Below are 10,349 nucleotides of genomic sequence, written 5' to 3' on the forward strand. Positions count from 1 at the left end.
GCATTGTGACATTTGGACTGTAGATCAGCCTGGAAGTGTGAAATGCACTGCAGCAAAAAAGAATGTTATTTCTTTTTTTATTTTTTTTTAAATTGTGAAAAGTTTATTCAGAGGGTCATTTATTATTCAACCCCTCAAACCACAAGAATTCTGTTTGGTTCCCCTAAAGTATTAAGAAGTATTTCAGGCACAAAGAACAATGAGCTTCACATGTTTGGATTAATTATCTCTTTTTCCAGCCTTTTCTGACTAATTAAGACCCTCCCCAAACTTGTGAACAGCACTCATACTTGGTCAACATGGGAAAGACAAAGGAGCATTCCAAGGCCATCAGAGACAAGATTGTGGAGGGTCACAAGGCTGGCAAGGGGTACAAAAGCCTTTCCAAGGAGTTGGGCCTACCTGTCTCCACTGTTGGGAGCATCATCCGGAAGTGGAAGGCTTATGGAACTACTGTTAGCCTTCCACGGCCTGGACAGCCTTTGAAAGTTTCCACCCGTGCCGAGGCCAGGCTTGTCTGAAGAGTCAAGGCTAACCCAAGGATAACAAGGAAGGAGCTCCGGGAAGATCTCATGGCAGTGGGGACATTGGTTTCAGTCAATACCATAAGTAACGTACTCCACCGCAATGGTCTCCGTTCCAGACGAGCCCGTAAGGTACCTTTACTTTCAAAGCGTCATGTCAAGGCTCGTCTACAGTTTGCTCATGATCACTTGGAGGACTCTGAGACAGACTGGTTCAAGGTTCTCTGGTCTGATGAGACCATAATCGAGATCTTTGGTGCCAACCACACACGTGACGTTTGGAGACTGGATGGCACTGTATATGACCCCAAGAATACCATCCCTACAGTCAAGCATGTTGGTGGCAGCATCATGCTGTGGGGCTGTTTCTCAGCCAAGGGGCCTGGCCATATGGTCCGCATCCATGGGAAGATGGATAGCACGGCCTACCTGGAGATTTTGGCCAAGAACTTGCGCTCCTCCATCAAGGATCTTAAGATGGGTCATCATTTCATCTTCCAACAAGAAAACGACCCAAAGCACACAGCCAAGAAAACCAAGGCCTGGTTCAAGAGGGAAAAAATCAAGGTGTTGCAGTGGCCTAGTCTGTCTCCTGACCTTAACCCAATTGAAAACTTGTGGAAGGAGCTCAAGATTAAAGTCCACATGAGACACCCAAAGAACCTAGATAACTTGGAGAAGATCTGCATGGAGGAGTGGGCCAAGATAACTCCAGAGACCTGTGCCGGCCTGATCAGGTCTTATAAAAGACGATTATTAGCTGTAATTGCAAACAAGGGTTATTCCACAAAATATTAAACCTAGGGGTTGAATAATAATTGACCCACACTTTTATGTTGAAAATTTATTAAAATTTAACTGAGCAACATAACTTGTTGGTTTTTAAGATTTATGCATCTGTTAATAAATCCTGCTCTTGTTTGAAGTTTGCAGGCTCTAACTTATTTGCATCTTATCAAACCAGCTAAATCTGCAGGGGGTTGAATACTACTTGTAGGCACTGTATATATATATATATATATATATATATACATATATATATATTTTAATTCATTTATTTTTTTTAAATAAATCAAATAATTATAAACAAAGTGAGGGATACCCTCTATTTTTCATAATCATCCAACGTACAGCACACAGTTGAGGGTTGCAGCCTGCAACTGCTGCTGTTTCTGCGCTAGATATGAAAAATGGAGGGCACGCCACATCATTTTTTTTCTCCCCAAAAATAAAAAAAAAAAGCTAGCTATCGCTCTATCAAGCTATTCTGTTATTTCTTTCTATGTATTCTGTTCTTTCTTATTATCTATTCTATATGTTCAATCTATCTACACTCCCTGACAGACGTTCTGTCGCTTATCCATGTTATGTAAATAAAAGCTTATAACCTGACTTTAAATTCATCCATTGGTTTCATAAATTACTCTTTTGAAAGCTGAAACCCTCCCAAATTTAGCTTAGGTTACGAAAATAAAGTTGCTGCAAAGCTGAAATATTGATCATTTAATGAACACAAAAAGGTCAGATTTTGGCAAGACAAAAGTTTTGTCGCCCACAGAAAGTAATATGAAATTCAAACAAATAATTAACTTCTAATACAAAGATATGTTGCATAACATTGGTGAATGAAGTTGTAGTGCTATTAGAGCCATATTTAATATTTTGTGTGACTTCCATGAGCTTGAAGGACTGCATCCATGCGATTCAACAATGATTCAAACAATTTATTGATTAAGTCATCAGGAATTTCAAAGAATGCAGTCTTACATGCCTCCCAGAGTTCATCTAGATTCTTTGGTTTTGTCTTCCAAGCTCCCTCTTTCATCCTACTCCAAACATGCTCAATGATGTTAATGTCTGGTGACTGGGCTAGCCAGTCCTTGAGCACCTTGATCTTCTTTGCCAGAAGGAACTTTGTTGTAGAGATGGATATATGAGATGGAGCACCATCCTGCTGCAGAATTTGACCCCTTTTATGATTGGGAATGTAAGAGGTAGCTAATACTTTTTGATATTTTAGGCTATTAATATTGCCTTCCACCTTGCAAATGTTTCGCACACGCCATACTGAATGTAACCCCAGACCATGATCTTTCCACCACCAAACTAACTGTTTTCTGGGTGTATTTTGTATCCATACGGGCTCCAGTAGGTCTCCTGCAGTATTTGCAGTGGCTGTAGTGTAATCAACTGAAGATTCAACAGAGAAATCCACCTTCTGCCACTTTTCCAGCGTCCATCTGTTTAGCAGGCTGTGGGACTTGGCAAATGCCACACGTTTTTTTAATTGCCTTTTGTTTAGTGATGGTTTCTGGGCACTGATTCGACCATGGTGGCCATTTCGAGACAGAATCCTACAAACTGTTCTAGTTGACACAGGGACTTGAGGTGACCAGGCCTGTTGGAGCTCTGCTGCAGTGGAAGAGGGGCTGGCTTTGGATTTTCTAACCAACAAACGTTCCTCCTGAGCAGTTGTCTTGCGGGGTCTGCCGGACCTGGGCTTGTCAAAAACATCTCCAGTCTCTGCAAATCTTTTTTTAATTCTTTGTACTTAACGCTGAGACACATTAAAGGTGCCAGCCACCTCTGCAGTGGATCTGGTCTTCAGCCTCTTGATAATCAAGGTTTTGGTCGCAGGATGGATTTTTGGCATGTTGTCAGAGGTCAAGTTGCAGTTCAAGTGAAGGTCTGGGGTGCTGGGTTTCTTTTTATACACACCCACTAATTAAGCGATCATTTAGTGAGCACAGGTGAGGATGTAAACTAGGATTGGGTGCATTATATGACAAGGCGACAAAACTTTTGACCTGACAAAATCTGACCTTTCTGTGTTCATTAAATGATCAATATTTCAACTTTGCAGCAACTTTATTTTCATAGCCTAAACCAAATTTGGGAGGGTTTCAGCTTTCAAAAGAGTAATTTATAAAACCAATGGATGAATTTAAAGTCAGGTTATAAGCTTTTATCTACATAATATCGATAAGCGACAGAACTTCTGTCAGGGAGTGTATCTTTCTATTTTTTTCTATCTATTCTAGCTATCTATCAATGATCCTATCCTATCATATTTTGTTTCTCCTTTAAAAAACGCAATAACAAAAACGCATCAAAAATGCACCTACATTACAAGCGGGTTTTTGTTTACATTTCCAGGCTTTCTGTGACAAGCTGCGGTTTTGGTTGCGGTTTGTGTGCAGAAAAAACTGCAGCATGCGCATGTAGCCTAAGGGTATGATTCCTGCTGAAAAATATTACAAGAAATGAACATAATACACAGGAATATAATTTTTGCTGCACTTTTATTTCATGCGTTTTCTATGCATTCTGGGGTGGAAAACCGCTGCAAAAACGCTGAAAGAATTGACCTGCTGTAGATTTATTTCTGCACGAAATCTGCAAGGGAAAAAAACATGTGCACAATTATTCAGAATTCTCATTGACTTTGCTGGCATGAGGCTTTACATCCAGTTTAGTGACAAAACTGCACTAAAAAAAAACAAAAAAAAACGCACTGTGTACATACAGCCTTACTGTGTATATTTTCCGTCTTTTGTCACTACTTTTTTCCGCTTAAGATTTCAGTAGCCAGGAAGTGGTTAAAATAAGATGCACATTCATTTTTGGGAGGCTTCTGCATGGAAACCTCCTATTATGTAAAGCATTAATAGAAAAGGAAAGAAAAAAACAAAAAGAAGAAGAGGCCGGTGGCAGAGCTGCAAAAACAATGGAGTAAAAGCCAACAAAGACGCTTCAGGAAAAATAACGCTGGCGTTTTGGCGTTTGGGTACCTAAAGATGCAGTGTGCACGCACCATAGGAATCTGTTCAAATTGAGGGTTTTGCCACGTTTTCAGAGCAGACATTCCCCAATCAAAACTCATGGTTTTTGGAGTTTCTGCTCCAAAACCTCAGCAAAAAATCTATGTGCACACAGCTTTGAGCTAGTTTCACAATAATGTGTAAAAACAAGAAGGAAAAAAAAAAAAGACGGCTTGGTACCATTAGTATGGGAACTTGAATGGTGCAACCAGACGACCGTTCCCAGTGTTAGTACACTGCTACGATTCTGACTGCACTATGATGTAGTTGCACTTCTTTTAAGGCCTAAAACACACTTCCGCATAAAAAACGTCCGTGTGACACGGTCCGTTTTTCGGGTCCGTGTTCCGTTTTTTTGGGGCGTTTCTCCGGTACGTATTGCATCCGTGTGATGGCGTATGCGAACCATGTGTACGTGTAAAATGTCCGTGTTTGTGTGTAAAATGCCCGTGTATGTGTACGTGGAATGTCCATGTGGAATGTCCGTTTGTGTGTTGCACAATGTCGTTGCTACATGTTGGCTGACAGCAGACAGAGTTGCGCGATGAGAATGAACTCGGGTGAACTTCACCCGACTTCATTGTCATGCCGCTGCTCTGTCTGTGTGCCGCGTACTGATTAGCGGTCACCTGTGAAGGATTCACCAGTGACCGCTAATCCCCCGAGTGACTGAAGTGAGCAGCCGTCTCTCATACTCACCGCTCCCCGATCACCAGCGCGGCGAGGAACAGTTGTGCAGAGAATGCGCGGCAACAATTACTTTGAATATGCCGGCCGCTCATTAATCAATCTCATATTCCCTGCTTTCCCCGTCCACTGGCGCCTATGATTGGTTGCAGTCAGACACGCCCCCCACGCTGAGTGACAGCTGTCTCACTGCACCCAACGACAGCAGCCGGTGGGCGTGTCTATACTGTGCAGTAAAATAAATAAATAATTAAAAAAAACGGCGTGCAGTCCCCCCCAATTTTAATACCAGCCAGATAAAGCCATACGGCTGAAGGCTGGTATTCTCAGGATGGGGAGCCCCACGTTATGGGGAGCCCCCCAGCCTAACAATATCAGTCAGCAGCTGCCTAGATTTGCCGCATATATTATATGCGACTGTTCTGGGACTGTACCCGGCTCTTCCCGATTTGCCCTGGTGCATTGGCATTCGGGGTAATAAGGAGTTTTTGGCAGCCCATAGCTGCCAATAAGTCCTAGATTAATCATGTCATGCGTCTCCCCGAGATACCTTCCATGATTAATCTGTAAATTACAGTAAAAAAACACACACACCCGAACAATCCTTTATTAGAAAAAAAAACACTAACAAATTGCCTTGTTCACCAGTTTTATAAGCCCGAAAAAGCCCTCCATGTCCGGCGTAATCCAGGATGGTCCAGCGTCGCTTCCAGCACTGCTGCATGAAGGTGACCGGAGCTGCAGAAGACACCGCCGCTCCTGTCAGCTCCACACAGCTAATGAAGGGAATAGCGCGATCAGCTGTATTCAGCATTGGCCGCGAGTAACCTCAGTGACCGCTCAGCTGATCGCGCTATTCCCTTCATTAGCTGCATGGAGCTGACAGGAGCGGCAGTGTCTTCTGCAGCTCCGGTCACCTTCATGCAGCAGAGCTGGAAGCGACGCTGGACCATCCTGGATTACGCCGGACATGGAGGGCTTTTTCGGGCTTATAAAATTGGTGAACAAGGCAATTTGTTAGTGTTTTTTTCTAATAAAGGATTGTTCGGGTGTGTGTGTTTATTTACTGTAATTTACAGATTAATCATGGAAGGTATCTCGGGGAGACGCCTGACATGATTAATCTAGGACTTATTGGCAGCTATGGGCTGCCATTAACTCCTTATTACCCCGATTTGTCAACGCACCAGGGAAAATCGGGAAGAGCCGGGTACAGTCCCAGAACAGTTGCATCTAATCTATGCGGCCATTCTGGGCGGCTGCTGACTGATATTGTTAGGCTGGGGGGCTCCCCATAACGTGGGGCTCCCCATCCTGAGAATACCAGCCTTTAGCCGTATGGCTTTATCTGGCTGGTATTAAAATTGAGGTGACCGCACGCCGTTTTTTTTAATTATTTATTTATTTATTTTACTGCACAGTATAGACACGCCCACCGGCTGCTGTGATTGGGTGCAGTGAGACACCTGTCACTCAGCGTGGGGGGCGTGTCTGACTGGAACCAATCACAGGCGTCTGTGGGTGGGGAAAGCAGGGAATACGAGATTGATTAATGAGCGGCCGGCATATTCAAAGTAATTGTTGCCGCGCATTCTCTGCACAGCTGTTCCTCGCCTTGCTTCCTCGCCTCCGTGCCTGCGTGCTGCCGGCCAAAAACGGACATGTGGTCCGTGCAGAAAAGCGCACACACGTACTTATCACACGGACACACGTTCAGTGTGATTTTACATGTGTGTGCCATCTACCATTGAATAACATGGGTCTCCGTGTGTACGTGTCTCCGGTACGTGCAAATATGTACCGCACACGTACAAATTAAACGGATGTCTGTTGCGGGTCTAAAGGGGTTGTCCGGTCTCATTCACTTGCACTGAGTGAGACTGCGTCCATCTAGATCAGGGTTCCCCAACTCCAGTCCTCGAGGGCCGCCAACAGTGCATGTTTTCAGGATTTCCTTAGCATTGCATGGGTGTTGGAATCATCAACTGTGCAGGTGATTAAATTATCACATGTGCAATGCTAAGGAAATCCTGAAAACATGCACTGTTGGCGGCCCTTGAGGACTGGAATTGGGGACCCATGATCTAGATAGAATGTGGTCAGAAGTATGTATAGCACATTCTCGTGGCCACGTGACCGCCCTTCCCGGGGCCGAAATCAGAGAATACGCATAGTGCAGTGCGTGCGATATGAGGATTCCTAAGTCTGCAGTGACGTGGAGTGACACATGGAGTGGCTGCAGACTTATGGATTTAGACCAGAACACGTGAAACATCTGTTGTCTTGTACCATTCAAGCTTCCATATTGTCTGTATGTTTTAACAGATTTTAATAAAGACACATTTTTAATATACCCGGTTTTTCAAACAGGCTCAAAAACATGGTCTGCCACTTTTCAAGTCAAAAAAAGTGTGAGTGCTGCCAGAAAGGAGGCCAGTGTCCACAGTGACCCTGTCAGCTTCAATGAATTTAATTAAATGGCCCCGTCAGAGTTCCCTGACATAGTGCTCAGCAGAGACAACCATATGAGTGTGATCCTAGCCTTAAACACGCACATTAGTTTGAAGCGTTTCAGACATTGTATATATTAGACTGTGTGTGTACTTCTCTAATATTTAACGTGAATGCATTACACCCATTAGCTTTTTTATAATCTGTTCCTGAGATGCATAGGGATAAATTAGCCAATCCATATTGCATGCACTGATTTTCTATGTAATGTAAGAAAGTGACTGGTGATATTAATGGGAGGTATGTACCACACAAGTGGTGTGAGCCTCAAAAATGCTGGCACTTTAGTGCAACATATTTTTTTTTTTTTTTCCTTTTTGCTTCAGTATTCACAGGGCAGGCTCACAGGTGGCTGAGAGATGGGCGGGTCTGGCCACCTACATAGCATCGCCCATGGGAGGTCTACACAGGCATGTAATGGAGTCCGGTGTTTGACACATGCTCTGTGAGCGTGTTCTGGGAGACAGTCTGGAGAGAGACTGGAAAGAACGTGCAGCCATGGTGAAGAGCAGACAGAAAATGCTCTGGAAGTCAGTCTGGTGGAGACTGAAAAGACTGCAGCCGACTGGAGAGAGCTGGGGCTGCAAGGACAAACCACAGGCGAGAGGTGTGCACTGGCAGAAGCCAGGGTGTGGAGGTGGCTTACCTCCACGGTACGTGGCGGAGTGTTTTTTTGTTTTTTTTTCCTTTCCTTTAATGGCTCATTCACATGACCGTTCTGTTTGTCCTGGTTAGTTCCTGTTTTTTTGTGAACCTACTGACCGGACCATCTTTTTAATGTCCTTTGTGTAGGATCGGATGACACACGGAAGCACTTCCGTGTGCATCCGATCCTACAAAAAAACACATCGGATGCCGTAGGTCAGTTCCGTTATTATGGAACATGTTCTATTCTGTTTCGTGATAACGGACTATGACTCAACAAGTCAATGGGTCTGCAAAATCCCCGGAAGCCACACGGAAGGACTTCCGTGTGACTTTCCGTCGGGTGCCTCTGCAGTCTGTGTCCTGGTCCCGCGCCAGCCTCGCGGCTGCCCGCGCTGCAGTGTGTCAGCATCTGCCCGCACAGCAGTGGGGATGATGTGCGTTGCCGTCAGGAGGTTAGTAAAGTTCATTACCTGTGGTGATGAAGTCCTGCACTCCTGACGTCAGCGCTTGTCACTGACTTCTATGCCCGCCGCGTTCTCAGATCACATCTCACGGGCAGTCCAAGACTGACTAGCAGTGACATCACGGGCCGCTCGCGATACTTGGCTTGTGAACGCGACGGTCATTGAACTCAGTGACGAGCGCTGACGTCAGGAGTATGAAAACGAAAAAACTGTGGGAAGAAAGGCGCAAATAGGGTCTTACCCGGTATGACAATAGGAGGTGAATGTGTAACAGGAACACTCACCTGAATTGGTTGTGCCAGTCACAACCCCTTTGACAGCATGAAAGTAACGTGGAAGGCAGCAGTCCCGCAAAAATGGAGTGATTTCAGACAATAGGAGAAAAGCAGGTTTAAATACCGCGCCAAACCACAGGAGTCCAGATGAAGTTAGTAAATCTCTTTTCTTTATTTTCACAGGTCTACGCGTTTCAAGGACATATCCGTCCTCTTCCTCAGGACAAATGCAGAGAATACTATAGCCAACTTACTAACTTCATCTGGACTCCTGTGGTTTGGCGCGGTATTTAAACCTGCTTTTCTCCTATTGTCTGACGTCAGGAGTATAGCAGACTTAATCACCCAGGTAATGTAGCTAGCTAACCTCCTGAAGTCAGTGCTGGTCATGCTCTGCAGTAACCTGGCCTGACCTCATGATGTTAGCTCAGGTCACTGCACTGCTCTCCAGGGCCAATGGGGAACATTCTGTTTATCATTGACTGGGACAGTGAGTATGGATAGTTGTGGATCCCCCTTATTGAATTACACCGGACCCGGATTTGTTTTTTCTTTCCAATAAATTGGTGAAAGAGGGAATGTGTTGGGGAGTGTTTTTTCAAATAAAAATTTGTCTATATATTTTTTTTTCTATTACTGACTGGGTTGTGATGTCGGGTATCTGATAGACGCCATGACATCACTAACCTTTGGGCTTGATGCCAGGTGACATTACACATCTGGTATCAACCCCATAAATTAACCCCGTTTTCCACCACACCAGGGCAATGGGATGAACCGGGTGAAATACCGGGACTGTCGCATCTAATGGATGCGGCAATTCTGGCCGGCTGCTGGCTGATATTCTTAGGCTGGGCGGGCTCCCAATGATGTGGGTCTCCCCAGCCTGAGAATACCAGCCCCCAGCTGTGAGGCTTTATCTTGGCTAGTATCAAAATTGGGGGGGACCACACGCTGTTTATTATTTATCTATTGTACTGTACGATATAGACCCGCTCAACGGCAGCTGTGATTGGTTGCAGTCAGACAGCTGTCACTCAGCGTGGGGGCGCATCTGACTAACAAATTATAGATGGGGGGGGGGGGGGGGGGGAGGAGTGAATATGTATGAGCAGCCGGCTCATGAAGATCAAAGAGCTGCCGCGGGAGCAGTGTGACAGCTGTGCCGGTGATCTGTAAGTATGTAGCGCTTGCTCCAACCTCTTTGCCCCAGATTTTGTTTCCCATAGACTTTATATGGGGACCAGCAGCTGGCCAGATACCCTGGACTGCATGTAACGCTCCTTCTGGTTTTTTTTGCGGTCCGCAAAAAAAAAAAAAAACAGAAGTCACACGGATGCCATGCGGATTCATCTGTGAAAAAACAGGACCGTTTTTTGCGGACCACAAAAAAGGAACGGTTGTGCTAATGAGCCCTAA

This window comes from Anomaloglossus baeobatrachus, chromosome 1, assembly GCF_048569485.1.
Source record: "Anomaloglossus baeobatrachus isolate aAnoBae1 chromosome 1, aAnoBae1.hap1, whole genome shotgun sequence".
Classification (NCBI taxonomy): domain Eukaryota; kingdom Metazoa; phylum Chordata; class Amphibia; order Anura; family Aromobatidae; genus Anomaloglossus; species Anomaloglossus baeobatrachus.